Raw genomic sequence first — 16,119 nt, 5'->3', positions numbered from 1 at the left:
CCACCCCGCCCACCGGGCGTCGGCCAAGTTTAGAATTACTAGAAGAGAGAAACGAGGGAGGAGAGCTAGCTGTAGCACGGACGCTGTTGTCAGATGGGACTCGTGTTTATAGAATAGGAGTACTGAGCACTCATGCCTCTTTTTTTTGAGGTAAAAATTAGTCGTATGTCTAGAACCACTAGTTGGGTGCGTGCGACCTATAGCTGTCATCACTTTAGGTCTCCTTTTCGAACCGCGGCTACGCTTCATAGTACATATTATTTCACGCATTTATCCTCCTATATGTACTCCTAGGCTATTTCCACGTGCTCCCATTCGCCGACATGTGGGACATAGAGCATCTGGGTCGTAGTGCATGCACGACTCGGAGCATATGTCGGGGTACTTGACATTTCAGACCTCACGAATTACATGCAAACCCCCCGCAGAAGAATAAATAAATGAATGAATTACTACATGAAACCGGATTATTTTCGTGGAAACCGGAGCACGTTCATTAAATTTTGGACATAACACATTTATGACAAATGACCGGACCGAAACCAGTCTAAGGGCCTCTTTGATTTTTCCCGCAAAAAAAGGGCCTCTTTGATTCGCAGGATACTGAAAACACAGGAATGGGGAAAGTATGATGGCGATGAACCGAGACGAGGAGAACTCTAACTCAGTTAGTGGTTAGAGTTAGATTCTAACCCTGAACTAACTCTAAACCAAAGAGGTGTATGGATGGCAGGGTTAGATTGACAATAAATGCTCTATCTCAATCATTTGACTACTTTGGACCCTATTTCCTGCCGGATTTGGAGGGTGCTTGGATACGTTTTAGTTCCATGACTAAAAGTAGTGGGACTAAAACTTGCTAGCCTCACCCATGCTTGGATCCAAATACTAAAGAGACTAAAATCAAGTTAATGAGCATTTATTATCCTCCAAACCCTCCAATCCAGAACTCGCCTGTGTTAAAGGAGAGGAGTTAAATGAGGAGAGAGAGGACTAATCCACATTTTAGTAGGGGTACCCCTGACTAAATTTTTTTAGTCTCAAGACTAGTTTTAGCCCCTCTTTAGTCAGGGGTGCTTTGAACTTTAGCCTCTTAAAGGGACTATTTTTAGTCAGACTAAAATAAGTCCCTTGGATCCAAGCACCCTCTTGGTGTGGCCGGCTCTTCTGTGGCCTCCTCCCGACCATCTATACAAATCAAGCATGCAAAACATGATAATTTTTACTTTGTCCATACAAATGAGATATCCCACTTAAACATACAAGTCGTCAATCAAGCTTCACAAAATAAAAAAACACTTCATGAAACAAAGAATGAGCTAACTCATCACGGAAGTCATTCACGATAGGGAGGGAGCCCGGAGCCCCTCACGCACCGAGGGAGGAGCTCGTCATCGTCGCTCTCGAGGAAGGCTCTGTAGAGCCCATGCCCCGGGAACCCCTCCGACGCCGGCCCTTGCGAGTTGAGGTCGATACCGGCATGGGTAGCAGGGCCGCTTGCCGCCGACTGGGAACTTAATCTTTGGGCCTCTAGAAATAATGCAAGCCTGTAACTAAAATACCTAGAAAGGTGAACTGAATCTTTGAGCCTCTAGAAATAATGCAAGCCTGAAACTGAAATACCTAGAAAGGTGAACTGAATGTTTGGGCCTCTAGAAATAATGCAAGCCTGAAAGTGAAATACCTAGAAAGGTGAACTGAATCTTTGGGCCTCTAGAAATAATGCAAGCCTGAAACTGAAATACCTAGAAAGGTGAACTGAATCTTTGGGCCTCTAGAAATAATGCAAGCCTGAAATTGAAATACCTAGAAAGGTGAACTGAATCTTTGGGCCTCTAGAAATAATGCAAGCCTGAAATTGAAATACCTAGAAAGGTGACCTGAATCTTTGGGCCTCTAGAAAGATTTATTACCTCCTCAAGTAGCATCGAACAATTCCATGCGTGCACCACAAATCTATACCAAGTTTGATCAGGATCTACTTTTCCAAATCAGAATTAGCGCTAGAGCAAGCAAGATCAATGATATGGCCGTGAGACAGAGAAGGAACGAACAAACTCACCCCTCTCGCGACCTCCCTGGTAGATGCGCCGCCGCCGCGCACGACAGAGGGAGAAAAACGACTGGTGAAGGGGGAGCGCGGCGACCTTCGAAGGCCGGAGGGAGAGGGCGGCCGGAGTAGGGCGGTGGAGGCTGGAAGGAGAGGGCGGCCGGAGGAGAGAGAGGGCGAGCGGCCCTATGGGGAACAGAGAGGAGTCGTGCGAGAGGGGGGAGATCGATCTGGTGCGGGCAGGGGAGATTTTTTTAGTTCTCTTTTAGGGGGCCCGAGGATAACTAACCCAATTAGAACCTCTCCACCGGGCTAGTTTTTTTAGCTGGGTTAGAGCAAACTAGCACAAACTAACCCCTCTTGTTTCGATAATTTGAGGCTATTTCAACCCAAACTAGCTCTAACTCAGGGATCCAAACAAAGAGGAGTGTTACTGTACATGCTACAGTGTGGACCATAGCACATTGTTTTTTATGGCCATATCACCACATTGTTTTCTACTGCTGGTTCACTGGGCTACCGTGGTTCGCACTGCTGGTTCACTGGGCTACCGTGGTTCGCACTCCTCCGACCTGAGTAGTACTGTAGTATAGTACTAGTATATACCGCATCATTCTTTGCTCCTTCTTACTACTCCGACATGTGGGAGAGCCAGCATCCGGGTCGACATGTCATGCACCAGATTAGAGCGCGAAACGGAAGGGGGGCATCACCCCGGTCGGAGCGCCAGTAATTCATGACTATAGTGAGTGGTCATATCACAAGTCTTTCCAGCAGTAATGCGCTGTCAAATCGCACAACCCCACTCGCTCACCCTCCTCACCTCTCTGTCAAACCGCCTACCCGAAAACTGCTGCGCGTACTGCCCGGGAAAAGCCCCGCCCTCAACTTTTAACTACGCGAAAATAGTTCGAGCTTGTTCGTTCTATATAAATACAGTACTTACTGTATGTTTATTCACCCGTGGGGTTGTTCAATGAATGGAGGGGCGGGGAGCACAAGTGAACAATACTGTAGTACTACTAGTAGTAAGTAGGAGTCGTACAGTAGTCACCTTAAATAGAGAGTTTCTTTTCTTTAATGCCACGTACACAAATTGAAATGCTTGTTGTGGAGAGAAAAAAGATAATCACTCCACTATATATGGACGCAGGGGCCTGAGCGCTTGCTTTACTAGGGTTGCTCTCTTCATTCTCTCATCCTCTCCAGATATAAACAAGATAGCGGTAGCGACATTTTCTCTCTGCTCACCGCTGGTCACAGATCCGGCCGGATCCTTTCGGCCGGTGTGTGCAGAGGACTAAAAGGTGCATCGTTCACGCGGTCTTCACCGCCGAGGGAGGAAACCCACAGCTGCTGGAGGGGTCTGATCCTCTGCCCGTGCCGTTCTCTCCGACACAGCGCCGGCTCGGGAGGTCCTCCGACCCTTCTTCCTCCCTGCCGTATTGTCCGCAGATCCGACCTGCCGCCGCCGACATCCCGGCGACCCTCAGGTATAAGTTCTTCGAAAGCGGCCTTGCTCTACTGCCCCAGCTCCCCACGTGTCTGCATGTGCATCTTTTTCTACTCCCATCAGCTCTTCCAAAGCCACCTAAATTTTTAGTATTATTAGAGGTAAAGCACTTCATCCATTCGAATCCATGGCTTTGTTCAAACAATGAAGAAAGGGGGGAAAGTTGTAGCATGAATCTAGGACTTGATTCAAAGAGGAAATAATATGGTGAAAGTAGTAGAGACCGGATACCCAACCGGTCTCTTGGTTGAAAAGGGAAATAATGGGAAAACGCAGTACAAACTGGATAAGGAACAGATCTATTATTGGTTGAAAAAAGGATAGAAAGTGGCGGCTGGTGGACAAGTCAACAGAGTATGTCCAGGATTAGATTTGCTGCCATCACATAGTAAAAGGTCTCGAGGATTAGATTTGCTGCCCTCACATAGTAAAAGGTCTCGGGATTAGATTTGCTGCCCTCACATAGTAAAAGGTCTCAGGATTAGATTTGCTGCCCTCACATAGTAAAAGGTCTTAGGATTAGATTTGCTGCCCTCACATAGTAAAAGGTCTCCAGGATTAGATTTGGTGCCCTCACATAGTAAAAGGTCTCCAGGATTATATTTGGTGCCCTCACATAGTAAAAGGTCTCCAGGATTAGATTTGGTGCCCTCACATAGTACAAGGTCTCCAGGATTAGGTTTGCTGCCCTCACATAGCATGAACAAACTCGGCATCACCACTTTATGCCTCCTTGTAGGTACATTGTGCTGATGCGTCCACTGTCGCATGTCCTTATACCAACCATTTGCTGTTGTTAATGTAAGGGCGCATGTAAAATGAAGCGATCACACTGTTACCTTAGGGACATGTCTAGCCAGTGTTATTGTTAATCTAATGCCTCCAGTGATAAGATGTGATTAAACTGTGTTACAAATGGCACTCCTGCTGTTTTCCCCAGTATGATAAGTAAGTTGCTCCTTTACGCTGCTGAGTGTCCTGGTGTCCCCACGGTCCCATGCCCTTAAAGCAACTCTTTAGCTGTTGTTGATTTACTGTGTCTGGTAAACAAGCAATGCCACCATTAAAGTAATCCCATATTTGAGGAATCTCATTGTTGATCGTAATGCTTCTGGTAACATGAAGCATTGCTGACGTTTTAAAATTTCTACTGTCCTTGCGTGATTGCCATGAACATAATTAAGATGCTTCTTTTCATTTTGTATATGTTTCGTATATTCTTATTGACCAGCAACTATTTACTTTCTATCTTTTTATGCAGATAGGGATATCCATTTCACCTTGTTGCTATTGTGACCTTTTGGTGAACTGCACAAAACACTTTTTTTTGGAATGAGTGTCTTGTGCAGTTCAACTAAAATGTCACATGGGCAACATCTCTCAATTTTGGTGGAACTGCACAAAATGGTGATTGGAGTTTCCAAAATCTCCGTCAAGTTCTGCTGGTAATCTTGTGCAACATTTTATTAGCCTTTGCAAGATGGAGCCGTCACGGTCACCACAATGGCACTTTATTTTAGTGGAACTGCACAAAAGGATAAGAAAATTATAGTTGCACCTTACATGAGCCGGACAGCCAACCTTAATGTTGCTCAATTTTGTGCAACTACTAAAGAAGAACCTTCCAGCTCACAAGAGCAAGTACTTCTTGCTAGCTATATGATACAATTTTTACTTCATTTCAGGTGAACTGCAGAAAAAGTGGCATGAATTGAATCATCGAGTGGAGCTGCAATAGTGCCAGTATTATAGTAATCATGCTCTTTATTATCTATGTTGTGCAAACAGGAATACTCAACTACAGATGTTGTGACGGTCAAGAGCATTCGCCAAGTTCTTCGATTGTATGACATGGCTAGCCAAGATGGATTTAATCCCGATATTCACTTTATCAAAAGGCTCTAATGGGTTGGTTCTGAATCTTGCAAGCTGGGAATCAGTGAAATGTGTAGGCATCTTTGTTGTACTTATTATTTGAATCTTATTTGTTGGCTCTGAATCTTGCAAGCTGGGAATCAATGAGATGTGTAGGCATCTTTGTTGTACTTATTATTTGGATCTTATTTGTTGGTTCTGAATCTTGCAAGCTGGGAATCAATGAGATGTGTAGGCATCTTTGTTGTACTTATTATTTGGATCTTATTTGTTGGTTCTAAATCTTGCAAGCTGGGAAACACGGCATGATGATGCAGAGGACAACAACCATAACAAACAGTTCAAACTTGGTAGTATTATCTTTGTGAAAGTGCGACAAATGTGTTGATCGTGTGCGTCCTGAGAATAATAATTCTAATTGTTGTGCATGTTGATCCTGTGGCACTGACAGAACGAGCGAATGCATTGCTTGTTTTAAGTATAAATTTCTATTAAAGCTAATTAAATTTAAGTAAAGTGACCACTAACTCCTGTTATTACAGTACCAATACAGACCCGCTCGTGAACCGACGTGTGGCCGAGGGTGCATCTTCTGCCGGGCGTGCAGCGGACGAGGGAGGGGTAGTAACTGTTGTCGCCTGTACACACTCAGCTTACTTTTGAATCCAGATCCCCAAGAGCTGAAAAATGAACTTCTGCCGCCGCCTACACACTCGTTCACTCGAAGAGACTCCAATGGCGATCCGAGGGGTGAGCCTGCTGGATATGGACTTCAGCAAGGAGTTCCCCTTTGAGTTCGCCGTTCAGTCCTATGGCTGCACCAAGTTGAATATGATGTACACCAACGATGCAGACTCGGTGAAGCTCTGCCTCGCCTCAGTCCTATGGCTGCACCAGGTTCTGGAGCATTCGCCCGTTTCATCGGCAGCGCCGACTGCACCTTCGCTACAATGGAGAGAAGGAAGAACGCGACGATTCGGCCATCTAGTGCAACAAGCTTGTCGACATCCAGAAGCAATATAAGATCATCAGCAACGGGCAGGAGAAGGACTCCGTGGTTGACCTCGCTGAGATCATCATCGACCCCTGATACGCCAACATGAAAGAAGATGACCTGAACACGTGGGAGGTACCTCTGAATCTAGCCTACATAACCTACGCGGCCAAGGACGCATACGCATGCTACGACATGTACATGCAGATCTTGGACATGAGGGTGTGTCTGCTTCCCATAACCGACGAGTACACGGACAGCCGCAGCGTCATGATCAAGCATGCCAGGAAGGTCTAGATGTTGTACTTTATCTATTTATAAGCACCTTTATTATCTGAGTGTTTCATGCATTAGCCTATGTGTCGTAATTATCTGTTTTGTCCGAAATATTTCTTTTAAGAACCCATTAACCTGATTGCTTTTTTAGTGGCTATTTGCTTATGTATGTAAACTAGTTCACTTGTCCGTAAAAAAACTAGTTCACTCGGCTGCCGTGCTTTGAATCTCCTTCCTCCCAACATATTCCCCTCCTCAGGTGGACCCAGCAGGTCTCTGAATTTTCTCCTACTTTCTTTTTCGATGTAAACTGAGTTTTCTCCCAGTACTTTCCCCTAGAACCAACTCAACTGTCCCACGTCCAGCCTAAAAAATAATAATACCCCACGTACTATTAACTCATCAAATTAAAATGATATTTTATTTCGTAAGTTGAAAGTTCTTACAAAATAATAATAATAATTGTTTATATATAACTTGGCAAGTTAACTCCTAGTGATTGCGTACATAGGCTTGCAAAGATTTTACTGACGTGCAATCATGTGTTTATGTTTTTATAACATTTCTCCGTCTACCCCAACATGATATTTTCACCCAGCCCAGCAAGTCTGCGGATTTCGAGAAAAATGCAAATGGGATTTAAACGGACTGCATAGATGCTACATCATTATTTCACCCAGCCCACCAAATGGACTAAAAAAACAAATGGACTGGCTCACATGTGGGCCAGTAGGTCGAAGCCTAAGAAGGCGTTGGATTTACATCCAACGGCCGGCATTCTTCTTCAATCTCTTGTCTTCTTCCCCCAGCGTTGCCGGAACCGCCTGCTCCAGCCTTCGGCGTCCAGCGGCGTTGTTTTGCGCTCCTCAGCGAAACGCTACCCCGCCGACGGCCAAGCCATCCCTCCACTCTGCACCTCCTGTTATTCTCTGCCGAGTGTAGGCCCGCCCCGCACCCGAACCAGTCAAGTTTCCCACTCCTCTCCGTCTGCGACTCCACTGCCGTGTCTTCCCCATCTCCGGGTCGTTCCAGTCTGGGGCCTCGCCGTCGTCCACCGCCTCGGTGCGCTCGGCGCGGCGTGGTCAACATACGGGAGTCATCGAAAGAGGACTGTACGTGGAGAGCCTGACGGCTGGGACCCACGAGGTCCATGGTCGCACGCAAGGAAAGTTCCTCCTTACTACGCACTGTACGTGCACTGTACGTGGGAAGGGCTTCTGTATTTCACGAAAAAACGTCCCCCCCCCCCCCCCGCTGACAGGTCGGACCCACCAGCTATATATTCGCACGCAAGGAAGTGCCTCCTTATTACGCACCAAAAAGTGAATACCCCCTGCTAGCTGGGACCCACCATAGTGGGTGGCTGACTTGTGGGCCTACTAAGTTGACGAGGACGGAGGGCTTTGTCAACTTAGTCAATATGAACGATTCTAGCTCCAGTGACCGTACGATGTCCATCCAACGGCCATAGTGCTTCTTCAACCTCTGGTCTTCTTGCTCCAGCCGCCCAAAGCAGCGCCGGTTGTGCCGCGTGCTCCTGCCTCTCGTGGCCGGCTGTGATGCCGCGGAGGTCTCACCGCCCCCTACTACTCCCACCGTTGGCCCAGGGTATCCCTCTACTCACCCACACCCCCTGTTATTCTGCGGCGACGGCAGCCTCACGCCGCAGCCGAACCAGTGAACCCTCGTACTCCTCTCTGCGTGGGCATCCACTTCCGCGTCTTCCCCGGCTTCGTGTCGTCCCCTTCCTAGGCCTCGCCGTCGTCCACCGCCTTGGTGCTCTCGGCGCGGCGTGGTCAATGTGGTCAACGACTGACTTCCATCGGAAGAGTACTGTACGTGGAGAGGCTGACAGCTGGGTCCACGGCCACAGCCCAGTTTTTTTGTGATTTCCCAAGTAAGTCGCTTTGTCAGGCCTGTTGGCCTGCAAATCTTTCAAGACGAGAAGAGCTTCATTCGGCTGGCCGAGAAAATGGCCTATCAGTAATGAGAAATGGGCTGTACATTTTTAAAACACATCAAATCGGCAATTAGTTTCAAATATCTTTTTTTCATTTCGAGATTTTAAATTACATTAATTTTTATGCGTGGAGAATTTTTTGGATTTTATATTGATATAAATTTATTTTTTAAATCAGTTTGAATGTGAGTCGAAATTTCGGGATTAAAAACAGTTCGGACCGCACCGAAATATGCAAAATTTCGTATAATTTTTTAACCGTGGCCACAATATGGGCTGTAATGCTAACAAAAAGAATATGGGCTCCAAAAAAAACCTTAAGAATTAGCAAATGGGCTGTAAATTATTAGAAATAATGGCAGATGGGTTGTATGCTGTTTTCCACAGATTTGAGGCTTTCCTAAAAAAAGGTTGACGCACAAGCAGTGACTGTTGGATGTCCATCAAACGACCGTCGTGCTTCTTCAATCTCTGCTCTTCCTGCTCCAGCCGCTCAAACAAGCACCGGCGGGACTGCCTGCTCCCTCCTCTCTGCGGCCGGCTGTGCTGCCGCACAGGCCTCACCGCCCCACCATACTCCCATCGCTGGCCTAGCCATCCCTCTACTCACCCACACCTGCTGTTATTCTCCGGCGACGGCAGATGAACCAGTAAACCCTCATACAGTCGTACTCCCCTCCGCGTAGGAAACAACTGCCGAGTCTTCCCTGCCTCCGTGTCGTTCCCTTCCTAGGCCTCGCCGTCGTCCACCGCCCTGGTGCTCTTGGCGCAGCCTGGTCAACGTGGTCAACGACCGACATGCATCTGAAGTGGACTGTACGTGGAGAGGCCGACAGCTGGGTCCACGGCCGCACGCAAGGAAATGCCTCCTTATTGCGCGCAAAATAATGATTCCTCCACCTGACATCAGGGACCCACCGAAAGGGCCTCTGTATTTCGCGAAAAAACGTTACCGCCGCTGACAGCTCGGACCCACCAGCTATATCTTCGCATGCAAGGAAGTGCCTCCTTATTACGCACAAAAAAACGAATACTCCCCCTGTTAGCTGGGACCCAGTATAGTGGCAGGCTGACTTGTGGGCCTACTAAGTTGACGGGGACGGAGGGCTTTGTCAACTTAGTCAATATGCACGATTCTAGCTCCAGTGACCGTACGATGTCCATCCAACGGCCGTAGTGCTTCTTCAACCTCTGGTCTTCTTGCTCTAGCTGCCCAAACCAGCGCCGGTCGTGCCTCGTGCTCCTGCCTCCCGTGGCCGGCTGCGATGTGACGGAGGCCTCACCGCCCCCTACTACTCCCACTGCTGGCTAGGCCATCCCTCTACTCACCCACACCCCCTGTTATTCTGCGGCGACGGCAGCCTCACACCGCAGCGAACCAGTGAATCCTCGTACTCCTCTACGCATGGGCATCCACTGCCGCGTCTTCCCCGGCTCAGCGTCGTCCCCTTCCTAGGCCTCGCCGTCGTCCACCGCCCTGGTGCTCTCGGCGTGGCGTGGTCAACGTGGTCAAGGAACGGCTTCCATCGGACGTGGACTGTACGTGGAGAGGCTGACAGCTGGGTCCACGGCCACAGCAAGGAAGTGCCTCCTTATTACGTGCAAAATAATTATTCCTCCACCTGACAGCGGGGACCCACCGGACGGGCCACCGTATTTCGCGAAAAAAACGTTTGCCCCTGACAGCTGGGACCCACCAGCTACATCTTTGCACGCAAGGGAGTGCGTCCGGGCAAAAAAAATGATTCGCCCCCTGACTGCTGGGACCCACCAGCTACATCTTCGCAGGCAAGGAAGTGCCTGACAGTCGGGACCCACCTGGTTGAAGCGTACGTAGTGTTGTCATTCTGGTCGCGAACATGTACGTACATATATACTGGTGGATGTAGAGGCGCGCACGTGTCGTAGTAGAGGCGCGTACGTGTCGTAGTAGAGGCGCGCACGTAGCATGTACACGTACGTACAGCGGCCAGGGTGCAAGAAAGAAAATACGGCCACATATGTGTACATACGGGCGGGGTCTCGAACGCCTACTCGCGCATACGTACGGCCAGGGCTCGTGTACATGGCTAGGTTGGAACGGAGAAACAACGTCGTCGTCGTGTTCATGGGGAGGGGTGTGGCGTACCGCAAAACGGAGGAAACAGACCTCCTACGGTCGAAACAGGGGTCCTGTTGATCGGGAGGAGTGCGGCGTACCGCAAAACGGAGGAAACGGACCTCCTACAGTCGAAACGGGGGTCCTGTTGATCGGGAGGGGTGTGGCGTACCGCAAAACGGAGGAAATGGACCTCCTACGGTCGAAACGGGGGTCCTGTTGATCGGGAGGGGTGTGGCGTACCGCAAAACAGACAAAACGGACCTCCAACGGTCGAAACGGGGGTCCTGTTGATCGGGAGGGGTGTGGCGTACCGCAAAACGGACGAAACGGACCTCCTACGGTCGACACGGGGGTCCTGTTCATCGGGAGGGGTGTGGCGTACCGCAAAACGGGACTCCACGGGATACTGTTCATCTCCACCGTCGACCTCCTCCAGCCTCCACGGGCTACCGTCGACCTCCTCCAGCCTCCACGGGCTCCTATTCATCCAGCCTCCACCGCGCGCTACTCCATCGGCTACTGTTCAACCACCCCTCCACGGGCACCCCTCCACCATCTACTGTTCATCCAGCCCTCCACACCACGGGGTCCTGTTCAACCACCCCTCCACGGGCACCCCTCCATCGTCTACTGTTCATCCAGCCCTCCACACCACGGGTCCTGTTCATCCAGAGGCAATGCCACCGCTCACTGTTCATCCACCCCCCCCGCAACACTCACTGTTCATCCCAGTGGCAGCATCGATCGGCTTCAGTTAGCAGCAGTAGCGAAGGAATCGCTCGATCGGGTTCAGTTAACAGCCATCGATCGATCGCTCGGGTTCAGTAACGCGTAGCCTGCAGTGCAATCACTCGGGTTCAGTTAGAGCCCAACGCCTCGCTCGGGTTCAGTTAGAGCCAACGCCTCGCACACACGCGCGTACGTGTACGAGAGAAACGCGCATCGCTCGGCCCCCAACCTCCCACCGTAACCGGGAACTCGCCGAAATTTTCCTCGCCCTCGCTTCTACCACGGTTTTTTCCGTCATGGACGGCCCAAAGAATGTCATGCAGCTGCGTCTCTGGCCTGCCCAGGACGAAAAGCCCATTTTCTGTCATGATTTTTTGTCATAGAAGTAGGAGCCCACCACATCTATGATGATACCGGGTTTTGTCACAATTATCGTCATAGAAGTGTCATATGTGTGACAGAAAAAAAATCGTTCGGCCCAAAATGTCACGGATGTGTCTTTTTTTTTGTAGTGTTTAGAGTTTGGCACATACAAATTTACTTGGAACGGCAGGTAAATACCACATATAGGAAGGTATAATGGACTCATATGGAATAACTTTGGGGTTTATGGAAGTGGATGCACAAGCAGTATTCCCTCTTAGTACAAGTGAAGGCTAGAAAGAGTCTGGGAAGCGACCAACTAGAGAGCGACAACGGTCATGAACATGCATTAAGATTAATCAACAATGAGTGCAAGCATGAGTAGGATATAAATCACCGTGAACATAAATATCATGGGGGCTATGTTGATTTTGTTTCAACTACATGCGTGAACATGTGCCAAGTCAAGCCACTCGGATCGTTCAAAGGAGGATACCACCCTATCATACCACATCACAACCATTTTAATAGCATGTTGGCACGCAAGGTAAACCATTATAAACTCCTAGCTAATTAAGCATGGCATGAGCAACTATAATATCTAATTGTCATTGCAAACATGTTTCATTCAAACATGTTTCATTCATAATAGGCTGAATCAGGAACGATGAACTAGTCATATTTACAAAAACAAGATAGGTCGAGTTCATACCAGCTTCTCTCATCTTACTCAGTCCATCGTATATCGTCATTATTACCTTTCACTCGCACGACCGAACGGTGTGGATAATAATAATAGTGCACGTGCATTGGACTAAGCTGGAATCTGCAAGCATTTAATACAAGGGAGAAGACAAGGTAATATGGGCTCTTGGTTAAATCAATAATAATGCATATGAGAGCGACCCAACATTTTCATCATGGTCTTCTCCTCTCGACCCCCAAAGAATAAGAAAAGAAGTAAAACTATTTACACGGGAAAGCTCCCAACAAGCAAAAGAAGAACGAGAAATCTTTTTGGGTTTTCTTTTAATTACTACTACTACAAGCATGGAAAGTAAACTAGCTAAAAGCTACAACTATTTTTTTGGTTTTTCTCAAGGTTTTTCAAACACACAAGAAGAAGGCTTAGAAAAGAAAATAAACTATCATGGATAGTACAATGAAAAAGTATGAGCACCGACAACTAGAATGAGTGTGTGAACATGAGTGTAATGTCAGTGAGAAATACGTACTCCCCCAAGCTTAGGCTTTTGGCCTAAGTTGGTCTATGGCCACTGCTGGCCTGGCGGATATACAAAGTCGTAGCTGGGGTCGTACTGAGATGCAGCAGCTACTGCCTGAAGAGCTGCAGCTTGGAGGCGAGCTGCCTCCGTCCTCCTTTCATACTCGTTCGCCTCCTCCCTGGTTATAACATATCTCCTTTTGCCTGAAAGTTAAAGAAAGTAGGAGCAGGGAGGGCAACATGTACAGTGCGCTGTCTGTCAAAGATTAGTCGGTACTGGAGGAACTGTTCATTCCTCTCAAGAAACTAATGGCGAACCATAGCACTATAATCTAGATAAGCAGGAGGCAACTCCATATCATTTCCATGTATGGGTACACCAAGATAATTAGCTACACGAGTTGCATAAATTCCACCAAACAAATCTCCACTTGTACCGTTAAGATGCAACCTTCATGCAACAATGGCCCCCAAGTTATTATGTTTATCACCTAATACCGCACTCTTGAGGACACTAAGATCTGGAACACATATGTGACAAGCCTCATCCTTACCATCAATGCATCTAACTATAAAGAGAGCAAAATAATGTATGGAAGGGAAATTAATGCTCCCTATGGTAGCTTGTGTGATTTCCCTAGATTCCCCCACAGTGATACTAGCAAGAAAGTCTTTATATTTAGATTTGTGAGGTTCACTAACATTGACCCACTACGGGAGTTTACAAGTAGTATTAAAATCTTCTAGGTCCATGGTATATGATTTATCATAAAGATCAAATAAAACAGTGTGAGAATTGCGCGAGGATGTAAATTTAAACATCCTCAAAAAGGAATCAGTTAGGTAGTGGTACTATAGGCACTTATCTGACACGAAGTCCTCAAGATCAGCATTATGCACATACGCGTCAAATTCATGCTTGATGCCTGCCTGGACCATAAACTCCTCTGACGGCCATTCACAAGGCCGCACTTGAGCTTCCCTCGGTGGTTCATCGTCCGACTCACGTATCGCGAGCCTTGGTTCTTGCTTCCTTGAGGAACCACCTTGGTACATTTTCCTATGCATTTTTCTTTCTCTGAAAAATTTCTGAAATTTTAGTGACTCAAAATAAAAGTGAACCAACTCAACAAGATTGATAGCAACTACTCCCATAAGTGCCTAGAGGCTATATCATGCATTAAAACTACTTTTGACCATATAAATTTGACATGCAAGCTCAAGAACAGGGTCACCTTGGCAGCAAAAATTTGCAATAAATAAAGCACTAGAGCAAAAACTAATTGGACCATTGGAGGAGTCACATACCGAAGAACAATCCCCCAAAACAGTTTTGTGAATGGAGCTTTGAGCAAAGAGATCGAAAATGGCAGCAATATGAGCTAGAACACGGGTTTGAGCTATTGGAGGATTTTTTCTGGAGGAAGAAGAAGTGAGTGGGTGCTGGAATAAGTGGAGGGGGTCTACGTGGGGCCCACGAGGCAGGGGCGCACCCCAGGGTGTGGGCGCGCCGTGTGCCCTCGTGGCCAAATGGTGGCCCCCTTGGTGTGTTCTCAGTGCCAGAAATTCTTAAATATTCTACAAAATTTCATATTTCATTTTCAGGACAATTGGAGAACTTTTATTTTCGGGGTATTTTTATTGCAAGGATAATTCAGAAAACAAACAGAAAATACTATTTTTGCTTTATTTAATCTAAATAACAGAAAGTAAAAGCAGGGTACAGAGAGTTGTGCTTTCTAACTTCATCCATCTCGTGCTCATCAAAAGGAATCCACTAACAAGGTTGATCAAGTCTTGTTAACCAACTCTTTCCGAATAACATAAAACTGGAGAATTTTCGAATAACACTAGGTTACCACAACGGGGATACGCATGTCCCCAACAATAAGAATATCATATTTCTTCTTGACAGTAGGAAGAGGGAATTCAAAACCTCCAATAGTAATCGTTGAAAATTTTCCAATAGAATTGATATTGTGGACTTGAGGTTGTTTCCTCGGAAAGTGTACCGTATGCTCATTACCATTAACATGAAAAGTGACATTTCCTTTGTTGCAACCAATAACAGCCCCTGTAGTATTCAAAAAGGGTCTACCAAGGATAATCGACATACTATCGTCCTCAGGAATATCAAGAATAACAAAGTCCGTTAAAATAGTAACGTTCGCAACCACAAGAGGCACATCCTCACAAATACCGGCAGGTATAGCAGTTGATTTATCTGCCATTTGCGAAGATATTTCAGTAGGTGTCGACTTATTCAAATCAAGTCTATGATATAAAGAGAGAGGCATAACACTAACACCGGCTCCAAGATCACATAAAGCAGTTTTAACAGAGTTTCTTTTAATGGAGCATGGTATAGTTGGTACTCCGGGATCTCCTAGTTTCTTTGCTATTCCACCTTTAAAAGTATAATTGGCCAGCATGGTGGAAATTTCAGCTTTCGGTATCTTTCTTTTATTTGTAACAATATCTTTCATATGCTTAGCATAAGGATTCATTTTAAGCATATCAGTCAAACGCATATGCAAAAAGATAGGTCTAATCATTTCAGCAAAGCGCTCAAAATCGTCATCATCCTTTTTCTTGGATGGTTTAGGAGGAAAAGGCATGGGTTTCTGAACCCATGGTTCTCTTTCTTTACCGGGCTTCCTAGCAACGAAGTCCCTCTTATCATAACGTTGGTTCTTTGATTGTGGGTTATCAAGATCAACAACAGGTTCAATCTCTACATCATTGTTATTGCTAGGTTGAGCATCAACATGAACATCATCATTATCACTAGGTTCATGTTCATTACTAGATTGTGTTTCAGCATCAGAAATAGAAATATCATTTGGATTCTCAGGTGTGTCAACAACAGGTTCACTAGAAGCATGCAAAGTCCTATCATTTTTCTTTTTCTTCTTCTTAAAAGGACTAGGTGCATCAACATTAGTTCTCTGAGAATATTGCTCAACTCTCTTAGGGTGGCCCTCATGATACAAAAATTCCTGAGTCATTCTACCCCCTCTAGTCATAACTCTA

This window comes from Aegilops tauschii, chromosome 7 (genome assembly GCF_002575655.3).
Source record: "Aegilops tauschii subsp. strangulata cultivar AL8/78 chromosome 7, Aet v6.0, whole genome shotgun sequence".
NCBI classification, from domain to species: domain Eukaryota; kingdom Viridiplantae; phylum Streptophyta; class Magnoliopsida; order Poales; family Poaceae; genus Aegilops; species Aegilops tauschii.
This window is presented reverse-complemented; position numbering follows the sequence as displayed.